Genomic DNA, 17,436 nt, shown 5'->3' on the forward strand with positions numbered 1-17,436 from the left:
AAAAATGGAAGTCGAATAAAAATAAAAATGGAAGTTGCATAAAATTAAAAATGGAAGTTCATTCAAGGTACCACTGTACCTTCACGATCTATTTGGAAATTAAACAAAAAAGGAAGTTTAATTGGAAAGTAAATTGAATAAAGATGGAAGTTGAATAAAAATAAAAATGGCAGTTGCAGAAAATTAAAAATGGAAGTTCATTAAAGAAAACCACTATACCTTAACGATCTATTAGGAAATTAAATAAAAAAGGAAATTCAATAGAAAAATAACTTGAATAAAAATGGAAGTTCCATAAAATTAAAAATGGAAGTTCATTAAAGAAACCACTATACCTTATCGATCTATTTGGAAATTAAATAAAAAGGGAACTTTCATAGAAAAGAAGATTGAATAAAAATGGAAGTTCCATAAAATTAAAAATGGAAGTTCATTGAAGAAACCACTATACCTCAACGATCTATTTAGAAATTAAATAAAAAATGATGTTGAATAGAAAAGAAACTTGAATAAAAAAGGAAGTTAAATAAAAATAAAAATGGAGGGTGCAGAAAATTAAAAATGGAAGTTAATCCAAGAAACCACTATACCTTAATCATCAATTTGGAAATTAAATAAAAAAAGAAGTTGAATAGAAAAATAACTTGAATAAAAATGGAAGCTGAATAAAAAGAAAAATGGAAGTTCCATAAAGTTAAAAATGGAAGTACATTAAAGAAACCACTATACCTTAACGATCTATTTGGAAATTAAATAAAAAAGGAAGTTGAATAGAAAAGTAAATTGAATAAAAATGGAAGTCGAATAAAAATAAAAATGAATGTTAAATAAAAATAAAAATGGAAGTTGCAGAAAATTAAAAATGGAAGTTAATTCAAGAAACCACTATACCTTAACGATCAATTTGGAAATTAAATAAAAAAGGAAGTTGAATAGGAAAATAAATTGAATAAAAATGGAAGCTGAATAAAAATAAAAATGGAAGTTCCATAAAATTAAAAATGGAAGTACATTAAAGAAACCACTATACCTTAACGATCTATTTGGAAATTCAATAAAAAAGGAAGTTTAATTGAAAAGTAAATTGAATAAAAATGGAAGTTGAATAAAAACAAAAATGGAAGTTGCAGAAAATTAAAAATGGAAATTCATTCAGGAAACCACAATACCTTAACGGTGTATTTGGAAATCAAATAAAAAAGAAAGTTGAATAGAAAAATGACTTCAATAAAAATGGAAGTCGAATAAAAATAAAAATGGAAGTTGCATAAAATTAAAAATGGAAGTTCATTCAAGGTACCACTATACCTTCACGATCTATTTGGAAATTAAATAAAAATGGAAGTTTACTAGGAAAGTAAATTGAATAAAAATGGAAGTTAAATAAAAATAAAATTGGCAGTTGCAGAAAATTAAAAATGGAAGCTCATTAAAGAAACCACTATACGTTAACGATCTATTAGGAAATAAAATAAAAAAGGAAATTGAATAGAAAAATAACTTGAATAAAAATGGAAGTTCCATAAAATTAAAAATGGAAGTTCATTATAGAAACCACTATACCTTATCGATCTATTTGGAAATTAAATAAAAAAGGAACTTTAATAGAAAAGAAAATTGAATAAAAATGGAAGCTGAATAAAAATAAAAATGGAAGTTCATTAAAGAAACCACTATACCTCAGCGATCTATTTGGAAATTAAATAAAAAAGGAAGTTGAATAGAAAAAAACTTGATTAAAAAAGGAAGTTAAACAAAAAAAAAAATGGAAGTTGCAGAAAATTAAAAATGGAAGTTAATCCAAGAAACCACTATACCTTAATCATCAATTTGGAAATTAAATAAAAAAGGAAGTTGAATAGAAAAATAACTTGAATAAAAATGGAAGCTGAATAAAAAGAAAAATGGAAGTTCCATAAAATTAAAAATGGAAGTTCATTAAAGAAACTACTATACCTTAACGATCTATTTGGAAATTAAATAAAAAAGGATGTTGAATAGAAAAATAACTTGAATAAAAATGGAAGTCGAATAAAAATAAAAATGAAAGTTGCGGAAAAATAAAAATGGAAGTTCCATAAAATTAAAAATGGAAGTTCATTAAAGAAACCACTATACCTTAACGATCTATTTGGAAATTCAATTAAAAAGTAAGTTTAATAGAAAAGTAAATTGAATAAAAATGGAAGTTGAATAAAAATAAAAATGGAAGTTGCAGAAAATTAAAAATGGAAGTTCATTCAGGAAACCACAATTCCTTAACGATCTATTTGGAAATTAAATAAAAAAGAAAGTTGAATAGAAAAATGACTTCAATAAAAATGGAAGTCGAATAAAAATAAAAATGGAAGTTGCATAAAATTAAAAATGGAAGTTCATTCAAGGTACCACTATACCTTCACGATCTCTTTGGAAATTAAACAAAAAAGAAAGTTTAATAGGAAAGTAAATTGAATAAAAATGGAAGTTGAATAAAAATAAAAACGGCAGTTGCAAAAAATTAAAAATGAAAGTTCATTAAAGAAACCACTATACCTTAACGATCTATTAGGAAATTAAATAAAAAAGGAAATTGAATAGAAAAATAACTTGAATAAAAATGGAAGTTCCATAAAATTAAAAATGGAAGTTCATTAAAGAAACCACTATACCTTATCGATTTATTTGGAAATTTAATAAAAAAGGAACTTTAATAGAAAAGAAAATTGAATAAAAATGGAAGCTGAATAAAAATAAAAATTGAAGTTCCATAAAATTAAAAATGGAAGTTCATTAAAGAAACCACAATACCTCAACGATCTATTTGGAAATTAAATAAAAAGGAAGTTGAATAGAAAAGAAACTTGAATAAAAAAGGAAGTTAAATAAAACTAAAAATGGAAGTTGCAGAAAATTAAAAATGGAAGTTAATCCAAGAAACCACTATACCTTAATCATCAATTTGGAAATTAAATAAAAAAGGAAGTTTAATAGAAAAATAACTTGAATAAAAATGGAAGCTGAATAAAAAGAAAAATGAAAGTTCCATAAAATTAAAAATGGAAGTTCATTAAAGCAACTACTAAACCTTAACGATCTATTTGGAAATGAAAAAAAAAAGAAGTTGAATAGAAAAATAACTTGAATAAAAATGAAAGTCGAATAAAAATATAAATGAAAGTTGCGGAAAATTAAAAATGAAAGTTCAATCTAGAAACCACTATACCTTATCGATCTATTTGGAAATGAAATAATAAAGGAAGTTGAGTAGAAGAGAAACTGATTGAAAAAGGAAGTTAAATAAAAATAAAAATGGAAGTTGCAGAAAATTAGAAATGGAAGTTCATTAAAGAAACCACTATACCTTAACGATCTATTTGGAAATTAAATAAAAAAGGAAGTTGAATAGAAAAATAACTTGAATAAAAATGGAAGTTGAATAAAAATAAAAATGAAAGTTGCGGAAAATTAAAAATGGAAGTTGCAGAAAATTAAAAATGGAAGTTAATTCAAGAAACCACCATACCTTAATGATCTATTTCGGAATTAAATAAAAAAGGAAGTTGAATAGAAAAATAACTTGAATAAAAATGGAAGCTGAATAAAAATAAAATTGGAAGTTCCATAAAATTAAAAATGGATGTTCATTAAAGAAACCACTATACCTTAACGATCTATTTGGAAATTCAATAAAAAAGGAAGTTTAATAGAAAAGTAAATTGAATAAAAATGGAAGTTGAATAAAAATAAAAATGGAAGTTGCAGAAAATTAAAAATGGAAGTTCATTCAGGAAACCACAATACCTTAACGATCTATTTGGAAATTAAATAAAAAAGAAAGTTGAATAGAAAAATGACTTCAATAAAAATGGAAGTCGAACAAAAATAAAAATGGAAGTTGCATTAAATTAAAAATGGAAGTTCATTCAAGGTACCACTATACCTTCACGATCTCTTTGGAAATTAAACAAAAAAGGAAGTTTAATAGGAAAGTAAATCGAAAAAAAATGGAAGTTGAATAAAAATAAAAATGGCAGTTGCAAAAATTAAAAATGGAAGTTCATTAAAGAAACCACTATACCTTAACGATCTATTAGGAAATTAAATAAAAAAGGAAATTGAATAGAAAAATAACTTGAATAAAAACAGAAGTTCCATAAAATTAAAAATGGAAGTTCATTAAAGAAACCACTATACCTTATCGATCTATTTGGAAATTAAATAAAAAAGGAACTTTAATAGAAAAGAAAAAGGAATAAAAATGGAAGCTGAATAAGAATAAAAATGGAAGTTCCATAAAATTAAAAATGGAAGTTCATTAAAGAAACCAATATACCTCAGCGATCTATTTGGAAATTAAATAAAAAAGGAAGTTGAATAGAAAAGAAACTTGATTAAAAAAGGAAGTTAAACAAAAAAAAAATGGAAGTTGCAGAAAATTAAAAATGGAAGTTAATCCAAGAAACCACTATACCTTAATCATCAATTTGGAAATTAAATAAAAAAGGAAGTTGAATAGAAAAATAACTTGAATAAAAATGGAAGCTGAATAAAAAGAAAAATGGAAGTTCCATAAAATTAAAAATGGAAGTTCATTAAAGAAACTACTATACCTTAACGATCTATTTGGAAATTAAATAAAAAAGGATGTTGAATAGAAAAATAACTTGAATAAAAATGGAAGTTCCATAAAATTAAAAATGGATGTTCATTAAAGACACCACTATACCTTAACGATCTATTAGGAAATTAAATAAAAAAGGAAATTGAATAGAAAAATAACTTGAATAAAAATGGAAGTTCCATAAAATTAAAAATGGATGTTCATTAAAGAAACCACTATTCCTTATCGATCTATTTGGAAATTAAATAAAAAAGGAACTTTAATAGGAAAGAAAATTGAATAAAAATGGAAGTTGAATAAAAATAAAAATGGAAGTTCCGTAAAATTAAAAATGGAAGTTCATTAAAGAAACCACTACACCTCAACGATCTGTTTGGAAATTAAATAAAAAAGGAAGTTGAATAGAAAAGAAAATTGAATAAAAAAGAAAGTTAAATAAAAATAAAAATGGAAGTTAATCCAAGAAACCACTATACCTTAATCATCAATTTGGAAATTAAATAAAAAAGGAGGCTGAATAAAATGAAAAATGGATGTTCCATAAAATTAAAAATGGAAGTTCATTAAAGAAACTACTATACCTTAACGATCTATTTGGAAATTGAATAAAAAACGAAGTTGAATAGAAAAATAACTTGAATAAAAATGGAAGTCGAATAAAAATAAAAATGGAAGTTGCATAAAATTAAAAATGGAAGTTCATTCATGGTACCACTATACCTTCACGATCTATTTGGAAATTAAACAAAAAAGGAAGTTTAATAGGAAAGTAAATTGAATAAAAATGGAAGTTGAATAAAAATAAAAATGGCAGTTGCAGAAAATTAAAAATGGAATTTCATTGAAGAAACCACTATACCTTAACGATCTATTAGGAAATTAAATAAAAAAGGAAATTGAATAGAAAAATAACTTGAATAAAAACGGAAGTTTCATAAAATTAAAAATGGAAGTTCATTAAAGAAACCAGTATACCTTATCGATCTATTTGGGAATTAAATAAAAAAGGAAGTTGAATAGAAAAATAACTTGAATAAAAATGGAAGCTGAATAAAAATAAAAAAGGAAGTTCCATAAAATTAAAAATGGAAGTTCATTAAAGGAACCACTATACCTTAACGATCTATTTGGAAATTCAATAAAAAAAGGAAGTTTAATAGAAAAGTAAATTTAATAAAAATGGAAGTTGAATAAAAAAAAAATGGAAGTTGCAGAAAATTAAAAATGGAAGTTCATTCAGGAAACCACAATACCTTAACGATCTATTTGGAAATTAAATAAAAAAGAAAGTTCAATAGAAAAATGACTTCAATAAAAATGGAAGCCGAATAAAAATAAAAATGGAAGTTGCATAAAATTAAAAATGGAAGTTCATTCAAGGTACCACTATACCTTCACGATCTCTTTGGAAATTAAACAAAAAAGGAAGTTTAATAGGAAAGTAAATCGAATAAAAATGGAAGTTGAATAAAAATAAAAATGGCAGTTGCAAAAAATTAAAAATGGAAGTTCATTAAAGAAACCACTATACCTTAACGATCTATTAGGAAATTAAATAAAAAAGGAAATTGAATAGAAAAATAACTTGAATAAAAATGGAAGTTCCATAAAATTAAAAATGGAAGTTCATTAAAGAAACCACTATACCTTATCGATCTATTTGGAAATTAAATAAAAAGGAACGTTAATAGAAAAGAAAATTGAATAAAATTGGAAGCTGAATAAGAATAAAAATGGAAGTTCCATAAAATTAAAAATGGAAGTTCATAGAAGAAACCACTATACCTCAACGATCTATTTGGAAATTAAATAAAAAAGGAAATTGAATAGAAAAGAAACTTGAATAAAAAAGGAAGTTAAATAAAAATAATAATGGAAGTTGCAGAAAATTAAAAATGGAAGTTAATCCAAGAAAACACTATACCTTAATCATCAATTTGGAAATTAAATAAAAAAGGAAGTTGAATAGAAAAATAACTTGAATAAAAATGGAAGCAGAATAAAAAGAAAAATGGAAGTTCCATAAAATGAAAAATGGAAGTTCATTAAAGAAACTACTATACCTTAACGATCTATTTGGAAATTCAATAAAAAAGGAAGTTGAATAGAAAAATAACTTGAATAAAAATGAAAGTCGAATAAAAATAAAAATGAAAGTTGCGGAAAATTAAAAGTGGAAGTTGCAGAAAATTAAAAATGGAAGTTAATTCAAGAAACCACTATACCTCAATGATCTATTTAGAAATTAAATAAAAAAGGAAGTTGAATAGAAAAATAACTTGAATAAAAATGGAAGCTGAATAAAAATAAAAATGGAAGTTCCATAAAATTAAAAATGAAAGTTCATTAAAGAAACCACAATACCTTAACGATCTATTTGGAAATTCAATAAAAAAGGAAGTTTAATAGAAAAGTAAATAGAATAAAAATGGAAGTTGCAGAAAATTAAAAATGGAAGTTCATTCAGGAAACCAAAATACCTTAACGATCTATTTCGAAATTAAATACAAAAGAAAGTTGAATAGAAAAATGACTTCAATAGAAATGGAAGTCGAATAAAAATAAAAATGGAAGTTGCATAAAATTAAAAATGGAAGTTCATTCAAGGTACCACTATACCTTCACGATCTATTTGGAAATTAAACAAAAAAGGAAGTTTAATAGGAAAGTAAATTGAATAAAAATGGAAGTTGAATAAAAATAAAAATGGCTGTTGCAGAAAATTAAAAATGGAATTTCATTGAAGAAACCACTATACCTTAACGATCTATTAGGAAATTAAATAAAAAAGGAAATTGAATAGAAAAATAACTTGAATAAAAACGGAAGTTCCATAAAATTAAAAATGGAAGTTCATTAAAGAAACCACTATACCTTATCGATCTATTTGGAAATTAAATAAAAAAGGAACTTTAATAGAAAAGAAAATTGAATAAAAATGGAAGGTGAATAAAAATAAAAATGGAAGTTCCATAAAATTAAAAATGGAAGTTCATTAAAGAAACCACTATACCTCAACGATCTATTTGGAAATTAAATAAAAAAGGAAGTTGAATAGAAAAGAAACTTGAATAAAAAAGGAAGTTAAATAAAAATAATAATGGAAGTTGCAGAAAATTAAAAATGGAAGTTAATCCAAGAAACCACTATACCTTAATCATCAATTTGGAAATTAAATAAAAAAGGAAGTTGAATAGAAAAATAACTTGAATAAAAATGGAAGCTGAACAAAAAGAAAAATGGAAGTTCCATAAAATTAAAATGGAAGTTCATTAAAGAAACTACTATTCCTTAACGACCTATTTGGAAATTAAATAAAAAAGGAAGTTGAATAGAAAAATAACTTGAATAAAAATGGAAGCTGAATAAAAATAAAAATGGAAGTTCATTAAAGAAACCACTATAACTTAACGATCTATTTGGAAATTCAATAAAAAAGGAAGTTTAATAGAAAAGTAAATTGAATAAAAATGGAAGTTGAATAAAAATAAAAATGGAAGTTGCAGAAAATTAAAAATGGAAGTTCATTCAGGAAACCACAATACCTTAACGATCTATTTGGAAATTAAATAAAAAAGAAAGTTGAATAGAAAAATGACTTCAATAAAAATGGAAGTCGAATAAAAATAAAAATGGAAGTTGCATAAAATTAAAAATGGAAGTTCATTCAAGGTACCACTATACCTTCACGATCTATTTGGAAATTAAACAAAAAAGGAAGTTTAATAGGAAAGTAAATTGAATAAAAATGGAAGTTGAATAAAAATAAAAATTGCAGTTGCAGAAAATTAAAAATGGAAGTTCATTGAAGAAACCACTATACCTTAACGACCTATTAGGAAATTAAATAAAAAAGGAAATTTAATAGAAAAATAACTTGAATAAAAACGGAAGTTCCATAAAATTAAAAATGGAAGTTCATTAAAGAAACCACTATACCTTAATGATCTATTTGGAAATTAAATAAAAAAGGAAGTTGAATAGGAAAATAACTTGAATAAAAATGAAAATCGAATAAAAATAAAAATTAAAGTTGCGGAAAATTAAAAGTGGAAGTTGCAGAAAATTAAAAATGGAAGTTAATTCAAGAAACCACTATACCTTAACGATTTATTTGGAATTTAAATAAAAAAGGAAGTTGAATAGAAAAATAACTTGAATAAAAATGGAAGCTGAATAAAAATAAAAATGGAAGTTCCATAAAATTAAAAATGGATGTTCATTAAAGAAACCACTATACCTTAACGATCTATTTGGAAATTCAATAAAAAAGGAAGTTTAATAGAAAAATAAATTGAATAAAAATAGAAGTTGAATAAAAATAAAAATGGAAGTTGCAGAAAATTAAAAATGGAAGTTCATCAGGAAACCCCGATACCTTAACGATCTATTTGGAAATTAAATAAAAAAGAAAGTTGAATAGAAAAATGACTTCAATAAAAATGGAAGTCGAATAAAAATAAAAATGGAAGTTGCATAAAATTAAAAATGGAAGTTCATTCAAGGTACCACTATACCTTCACGATCTATTTGGAAATTAAATAAAAAAGGATGTTTAATAGGAAAGTAAATTGAATAAAAACGGAAGTTGAATAGAAATAAAAATGGCAGTTGCAGAAAATTAAAAATGGAAGTTCATTAAAGAAACCACTATACTTTAACGATCTATTAGGAAATTAAATAAAAAAAGAAATTGAATAGAAAAATAACTTGAATAAAAATGGAAGTTCCATAAAATTAAAAATGGAAGTTCATTATAGAAACCACTATACCTTATCGATCTATTTGGAAATTAAATAAAAAAGAAACTTTAATAGAAAAGAAAATTGAATAAAAATGGAAGCTGAATAAACATAAAAATGGAAGTTCCATAAAATTAAAAATGGAAGTTCATTAAAGAAACCACTATACCTTAACGATCTATTTGGAAATTCAATAAAAAAGGAAGTTTAATAGAAAAGTAAATAGAATAAAAATTGAAGTTGAATAAAAATAAAAATGGAAGTTGAATAAAAATAAAATCGAAGTTCAATCCATGAACCACTATCCCTTGACGATCTATTTGGAAATTAAATGACAAAGGAAGTTGAGTTGAAAAGAAACTTGAATAAAAAAGGAAGTTAAATAAAAATAAAAATGAAAGTTGCTGAAAATTAAAAATGGAAGTTAATTCAAGAAACCACTATTCCTTAATGATCTATTTGGAAATTAAATAAAAAAGGAAGTTGAATAGAAAAATAACTTGAATAAAAATGGAAGCTGAATAAAAATAAAAATGGAAGTTCCACAAAATTAAAAATGGAAGTTCATTGAAGAAACCACTATACCTTAACGATCTGTTTGGAAATTCAATACAAAAGGAAGTTTAATTGAAAAGTAAATTGAATAAAAATGGAAGTTGAATAAAAATAAAAATGGAAGTTGCAGAAAATTGAAAATGGAAGTTCATTCAGGAAACCACAATACCTTAACGATCTATTTGGAAATTAAATAAAAAAGAAAGTTGAATATAAAAATGACTTGAATAAAAATGGAAGTCGAATAAAAATAAAAATGGAAGTTGCATAAAATTAAAAATGGAAGTTCATTCAAGATACCACTATACCTTCTCGATCTATTTGGAAATTAAATAAAAATGGAAGTTTAATAGAATAGTAAATTGAATAAAAATGTAAGTTGAATAAAAATAAAAATGGAAGTTGCAGAAAATTAAAAATGGAAGTTCATTCAAGAAACCACTATACCTTAACGATCTGTTAAGAAATTAAATAAAAAAGGAAGTTGAACAGAAAAATAACTTGAATAAAAATGGAAGTTGAATAAAAATAAAAATGGAAGTTCCATAAAATTGAAAATGGAAGTTTATTAAAGAAACCACTATACCTTAACGAACTATTGGGAAATTAAATATAAAAGGAACTTTAATAGAAAAGAAAATTGAATAAAAATGGAAGTTGAATAAAAATAAAAAAGAAAACTGCATAAAATTAAAAATAGAAGTTCAATCAAGAAGCCATTATACCTTAACGATCTATTTGGAAATTAAATAAAAAAGGAAGTTGAATAGAAAAGAAGCTTGAATAAAAAAAGAATTTAGATTGAAATAAAAATGGAAGTTGCAGAAAATTAAAATTGGAAGTTCATTCAAGAATCCACTATACCTTAACGATCTATTTGGAAATTAAATAAAAAAGAAAGCTTAATAGACAAGTAAATTGAATAAAAACGGAAGTTGAATAAAAATAAAAATGGATGTTCAATCCAGAAACCACTATACCTTGACGATCTATTTGGAAATTAAATAAAAAAGGAACTTTAATTGAAAAGTAAATTGAATAAAAATGGAAATTGAATAAAAATAAAAATAGAAGTTAATTCAAGAAACCACTATACATTAACGATATATTTGGAAATTAAAAAAAAAAGAAGTTGAATACAAAAATAACTTGAATAAAAATGGAAGCTGAATAAAAATAAAAATGAAAATTCCATCAAATTAAAAATGGAAGTTCATTAAAGAAACCACTATACCTCGACGATCTGTTTGGAAATTAAATAAAAAAGGAAGTTGAATAGAAAAGAAACTTGAATAAAAAAGGAAGTTAAATAAAAATAAAAATGGAAGTTGCAGAAAATTAAAAATGGAAGGTAATCCAAGAAACCACTGTACCTTAACCATCTATTTGGAAATTAAATAAGAAAGGAAGTTGAATAGAAAAATAACTTGAATAATAATAGAAGCTGAATAAAAAGAAAAATGTAAGTTCCATAAAATTAAAAATGGAAGTTCATTAAAAAAACCACTATACCTTAACGATCTATTTGGAAATTAAATAAAAAAGGAAGTCGAATAGAAAAATAACTTGAATAAAAATGGAAGTCGAATAAAAATGAAAATGGAAGTTGCAGAAAATTAAAAATGCAAGTTCATTCAAGAAACCAATATACAACGATCTATTTGGAAATTAAATAAAAAAGGTAGTTTAATAGAAAAGTAAATTGAATAAAAATGGAAGTTGCAGAAAATTAAAAATGGAAGTTCAATCCAGAAACCACTATACCTTAACGATCTATTTGGAAATTACATAAAAAAGGAAGTTGAGTAGAAAAGAAACTTGAATAAAAAAGGAAGTCAAATAAAAATAAAAATGGAAGTTGCAGAAAATTAAAAATGGAAGTTCATTCAAGAAACCACTATACCTTAACGACCTATTTGGAAATTAAATAAAAAGGGAAGTTGAATAGAAAAATAACTTGAATAAAAATGGAAGCTGAATAAAAATAAAAATGGAAGTTCCATAAAATTAAAAATAGAAGTTCATTCAAGAAACCACAATACCTTAACGATCAATTTGGAAATTAAATAAAAAAGGTAATTTAATAGAAAAGTAAATAGAATAAAAATGGAAGTGGAATAAAAATAAAAATGAAAGTTGCATAAAATTAAATATGAAAATTCAATCCAGAAACCACTATACTTTAACGATCTATTTGGAAATTAAATAAAAAAGGAAGTTGAGTAGAAAAGAAACTTGAATAAAAAAGGAAGTTAAATAAAAATAAAAGTGGAAGTTGCAAAAAATTAAAAATGGAAGTTAATTCAAGAAACCACAATACATTAACGATATATTTGCAAATTAAATAAAAAAGGAAGTTGAATTGAAAAATAACTTGAATAAAACTGGAAGCTGAATAAAAATAAAAATCGAAGTTCCATGAAATTAAAAATGGAAGTTCAATAAAGAAACCACTATACCTCAATGATCTATTTGGAAATTAAATAAAAAAGGAAGTTGAATAGAAAAGAAACTTGAATAAAAAAGGAAGATAAATAAAAATAAAAATGGAAGTTGCAGAAAATGAAAAATGGAAGTGAATCCAAGAAACAACTATACCTTAATCATCTATTTGGAAATTAAATAAAAAAGGAAGTTGAATAGAAAAATAACATGAATAAAAATGGAAGTTCCATAAAATTAAAAATGGAAGTTCATTGAAGAAACCATTATACCTTAATGATCTATTTGGAAATTAAATAAAAAAGGAAGTTGAATAGAAAAATAACTTGAATAAAAATGGAAGTCGAATAAAAATAAAAATGGAAGTTGCAGAAAATTAAAAATGGAAGTTCATTGAAAAAGCCAATATACCTTAACGATCTATTTGGAAATTAAATAAAAGAGGAAGTTTAATAGAATAGTAAATTGAATAAAATTGGAAGTTGAAAAAAAATAAAAATGGAAGTTGCAGAAAATTAAAAATGGAAATTCAATCCAGAAACCACTATACCTTAACGATCAATTTGGAAATTACATAAAAAAAGGAAGTTGAGTAGAAAAGAAACGAAGTTAAAGAAAAATAAAAATGGAAGTTACAGAAAATTAAAAATGGAAGTTAATTCAAGAAACCACTATACCTTAACGATCTCTTAGCAAATTAAATAAAAAAGGAAGTTGATTAGAAAAATAACTTGAATAAAAATAGAAGTTGAATAAAGATAAAAACGGAAGTTGCATAAAATTAAAAATGGATGTTCATTAAAGAAACCACTATACCTTATCGATCTATTTGGAAATTAAATAAAAATGGAAGTTGAATAAAAATAAAAATGAAAGTTGTATAAAATTAAAAATGTAAGTTCAATCCAGAAACCATTATACCTTAACGATCTTTTTAGAAATTAAATAAAAAAGGAAGTTGAATAGAAAAGAAGCTTGAATAAAAAAAGAAGTTGAATAGCAATAAAAATGGAAGTTGCAAAAAATTAAAATTGGAAGTTCATTCAAAAACCACTATACCTTAATGATATATTTGGAAATTAAACAAAAAACGAAGTTTAATAGAAAAGTAAAGTGAATAAAAATGGAAGTTGAATAAAAATAAAAATGGAAGTTCAATCCAGAAACCACTATACCTTGACGATCTATTTGGAAATTAAGTGAAAAAGGAAGTTGAGTAGAAAAGAAACTTGAATAAAAAAGGAAGTTAAATAAAAATAAAAATGGAAGTTGCAGAAATTTAAAAATGGAAGTTAATTCAAGAAACCACTATACCTTAACGATCTATTTGGAAATTAAATAAAAAAGGAAGTCGAATAGAAAAATAACATGAATAAAAATGGAAGCTGAATAAAAATAAAAATGGAAGTTCCATAAAATTAAAAATGGAAGTTCATTAAAGAAACCACTATACCGTAATGATCTATTTGGAAATTCAATAAAAAAGTAAGTTTAATTGAAAAGTAAATTGAATAAAAATGGAAGTTGAATAAAAATAAAAATGGAAGTTGCAGAAAATTAAAAATGGAAGTTCATTCAGGAAGCCACAATACATTAACGATCTATTTGGAAATTAAATAAAAAAGAAAGTTGAATAGAAAAATGACATCAATAAAAATGGAAGTCGAATAAAAATAAAAATGGAAGTTGCATAAAATTAAAAATGGAAGTTCATTCAAGGTACCACTATACCTTCACGATATATTTGGAAACTAAACAAAAAAGGAAGTTTAATAGGAAAGTAAATTGAATAAAAATGGAAGTTGAATAAAAATAAAAATGGCAGTTGCAGAAAGTTAAAAATGGAAGTTCATTAAAGAAACCACTATACCTTAACGATCTATTAGGAAATTAAATAAAAAAGGAAATTGAATAGAAAAATAACTTGAATAAAAACGGAAGTTCCATAAAATTAAAAATGAAAGTTCATTAAAGAAACCACTATACCTTATCGATCTATTTGGAAATTAAATAAAAAAGGAACTTTAATAGAAAAGAAAATTGAATAAAAATGGAAGCTGAATAAAAATAAAAATGGAAGTTCCATAAAATTAAAAATGGAAGTTCATTAAAGAAACCACTATACCTCAACGATCTATTTGGAAATTAAATAAAAAAGGAAGTTGAATAGAAAAGAAACTTGAATAAAAAAGGAAGTTAAATAAAAAAAAATGGAAGTTGCAGAAAATTAAAAATGGAAGTTAATCCAAGAAACCACTATACCTTAATCATCAATTTGGAAATTGAATAAAAAAGGAAGTTGAATAGAAAAATAACTTGAATAAAAATGGAAGCTGAATAAAAAGAAAAATGGAAGTTCCATAAAATTAAAAATGGACGTTCATTAAAGAAACTACTATACCTTAACGATCTATTTGGAATTTAAATAAAAAAGGATGTTGAATAGAAAAATAACTTGAATAAAAATGGAAGTCGAATAAAAATAAAAATGAAAGTTGCGGAAAATTAAAAATGGAAGTTGCAGAAAATTAAAAATGGAAGTTAATTCAAGAAACCACTATACCTTAACGATCTATTTGGGAATTAAATAAAAAAGGAAGTTGAATAGAAAAATAACTTGAATAAAAATGAAAGCTGAATAAAAATAAAAATGGAATTTCCATAAAATTAAAAATGGAAGTTCATTAAAGAAACCACTATACCATAACGATCTATTTGGAAATTCAATAAAAAAGGAAGTTTAATAGAAAAGTAAATTGAATAAAAATGGAAGTTGAATAAAAATACAAATGGAAGTTGCAGAAAATTAAAAATGGAAGTTCATTCAGGAAACCACAATACCTTAACGATCTATTTGGAAATTAAATAAAAAAGAAAGTTGAATAGAAAAATGACTTCAATAAAAATGGAAGTCGAATAAAAATAAAAATGGAAGTTGCATAAAATTAAAAATGGAAGTTCATTCAAGGTACCACTGTACCTTCACGATCTATTTGGAAATTAAACAAAAAAGGAAGTTTAATAGGAAAGTAAATTGAATAAAGATGGAAGTTGAATAAAAATAAAAATGGCAGTTGCAAAAAATTAAAAATGGAAGTTCATTAAAGAAAACCACTATACCTTAACGATCTATTAGGAAATTAAATAAAAAAGGAAATTGAATAGAAAAATAACTTGAATAAAAACGGAAATTCCATAAAATTAAAAATGGAAGTTCATTAAAGAAACCACTATACCTTATCGATCTATTTGGAAATTAAATAAAAAAGGAACTTTCATAGAAAAGAAAATTGAATAAAAATGGAAGCTGAATAAAAATAAAAATGGAAGTTCCATAAAATTAAAAATGGAAGTTCATTAAAGAAACCACTATACCTCAACGATCTATTTGGAAATTAAATAAAAAAGGAAGTTGAATAGAAAAGAAACTTGAACAAAAAAGGAAGTTAAATAAAAATAATAATGGAAGTTGCAGAAAATTAAAAATGGAAGTTAATCCGAGAAACCACTATACCTTAATCATCAATTTGGAAATTAAATAAAAAAGGAAGTTGAATAGAAAAATAACTTGAATAAAAATGGAAGCTGAATAAAAAGAAAAATGGAAGTTCCAAAAAATTAGAAATGGAAGTTCATTAAAGAAACTACTATTCCTTAACGATCTGTTTGGAAATTAAATAAAAAAGGAAGTTGAATTGAAAAATAACTTGAATAAAAATGGAAGCTGAATAAAAATAAAAATGGAAGTTCCATAAAATTAAAAATGGAAGTTCATTAAAGAAACCACTATACCTTAACGATCTATTTGGAAATTCAATAAAAAAGGAAGTTTACTAGAAAAGTAAATTGAATAAAAATGGAAGTTGAATAAAAATAAAAATGGAAGTTGCAGAAAATTAAAAATGGAAGTTCATTCAGGAAACCACAATACCTTAACGATATATTTGGAAATTAAATAAAAAAGAAAGTTGAATAGAAAAATTACTTCAATAAAAATGGAAGTCGAATAAAAATAAAAATGGAAGTTGCATAAAATTAAAAATGGAAGTTCATTCAAGGTACCACTATACCTTCACGATCTATTTGGAAATTAAACAAAAAGGGAGTTTAATAGGAAAGTAAATTGAATAAAAATGGAAGTTGAATAAAAATAAAAATGGCAGTTGCAGAAAATTAAAAATGGAAGTTCATTGAAGAAACCACTATACCTTAACGACCTATTAGGAAATTAAATAAAAAAGGAAATTGAATAGAAAAATAACTTGAATAAAAACGGAAGTTCCATAAAATTAAAAATGGAAGTTCATTAAAGAAACCACTATACCTTAATGATCTATTTGGAAATTAAATAAAAAAGGAAGTTGAATAGAAAAATAACTTGAATAAAAATGAAAGTCGAATAAAAATAAAAATGAAAGTTGCGGAAAATTAAAAGTGGAAGTTGCAGAAAATTAAAAATGGAAGTTAATTCAAGAAACCACTATACCTTAACGATCTATTTGGAATTTAAATAAAAAAGGAAGTTGAATAGAAAAATAACTTGAATAAAAATGGAGGCTAAATAAAAATAAAAATGGAAGTTCCATAAAATTAAAAATGGATGTTCATTAAAGAAACCACTATACATTAACGATCTATTTGGAAATTCAATAAAAAAGGAAGTTTAATAGAAAACTAAATTTAATAAAAATGGAAGTTGAATAAAAACAAAAATGGAAGTTGCAGAAAATTAAAAATGGAAGTTCATCAGGAAACCCCAATACCTTAACGATCTATTTGGAAATTAAATAAAAAAGAAAGTTGAATAGAAAAATGACTTCAATAAAAATGGAAGTCGAATAAAAATAAAAATGGAAGTTGCATAAAATTAAAAATGGAAGTTCATTCAAGGTACCACTATACCTTCACGATCTATTTGGAAATTAAATAAAAAAGGAAGTTTAATAGGAAAGTAAATTGAATAAAAATGGAAGTTGAATAGAAATAAAAATGGCAGTTGCAGAAAATTAAAAATGGAAGTTCATTAAAGAAACCACTATACCTTAACGATCTATTAGGAAATTAAATAAAAAAAGAAATTGAATAGAAAAATAA

Source organism: Camellia sinensis, unplaced genomic scaffold (genome assembly GCF_055761805.1).
Source record: "Camellia sinensis isolate YWXY unplaced genomic scaffold, ASM5576180v1 Unanchor2, whole genome shotgun sequence".
Lineage (NCBI taxonomy): Eukaryota > Viridiplantae > Streptophyta > Magnoliopsida > Ericales > Theaceae > Camellia > Camellia sinensis.